Raw genomic sequence first — 851 nt, forward strand, 5'->3', positions numbered from 1 at the left:
ACACACACACACACACACACACACACACACACACACACACACACACAAACTTACCCCAACACTGAGAAATAATCTTGCCAGAATTCCGGTTTTTATAGTTGTTGTAATCAGTTTCTCTAAAAATAGTCATGTTTTTGTATGAATTTAAGAGAACATCACTGAAGAAAATAAAGTTACTCATTTGTGATTACTAATAATAACTTAGTGATTAAGTTACTACAATTGGATAAAATATAAAACTATTCTTCAGTACATTTGTACCTAAATTAGTTAAGTCCATTTTTAAAGTTCATTTGGCATCTGCAGTTAAGAGTTAACCATGTATAAAATCCCTCCCAAAGAACATAATCATCATTGTTAAAACCAAATCCTCTTATAAAGAACAAATATAAAAAAGTTTTCTTTGGTGAAACTATTTTATAGTTTTGATTTCTGGAGTAGAATTTTACCTTAATTCATTTAGAGAAAATTAACCATTTTACGGTCCAACTTCAGATATTTTCTTAATCCAGAAGCTGTGACTGTTCCCAGAAGAAACCTCTTATATCACATTTAAACCATAAAAAATAATTACACTTTCATTCATTCTAATGGGTAAATTATTGAATTGTAATAAACAACTGTATATTTACAAACAGGTTTATAAGATATTTGTCTATCAAATTAATAGTAAAAGAAAACTTACGGGGTCTGCAAGGAAAACTATGAAGGCCACTTAAAGTGGTTCAGGTATCTCTTTGTCTTGTAGGGCATAGCTGTTGGTTTAGCCAGGCTTTTCAAGTATTTAATTTTAAAGTTTCCTGTAACTATCAACTTCCCAGGTTGAAGATGATGTGCTGAGTTTCCTACTG

At 30.7% G+C, this 851-nt stretch overlaps 1 long non-coding RNA gene across 1 annotated transcript in view; it reads right to left on the minus strand.

The window, feature by feature from the left end:
- Positions 1 to 433, minus strand: part of LOC116555585 — a 2476-nt gene extending 2043 nt beyond the window's left edge. The window contains exon 1 of the long non-coding RNA XR_004270591.1: positions 15 to 433. This is a non-coding gene — a long non-coding RNA (uncharacterized LOC116555585). The remainder of the gene's footprint in view (positions 1 to 14) is intronic.
- Positions 434 to 851: the final 418 nt, after the last annotated feature.

The sequence above is a fragment of the Sapajus apella genome, unplaced genomic scaffold (assembly GCF_009761245.1).
Source record: "Sapajus apella isolate SASKATOON/1434 unplaced genomic scaffold, GSC_monkey_1.0 scaffold2, whole genome shotgun sequence".
In the NCBI taxonomy this organism is placed as follows: Eukaryota; Metazoa; Chordata; class Mammalia; order Primates; family Cebidae; genus Sapajus; species Sapajus apella.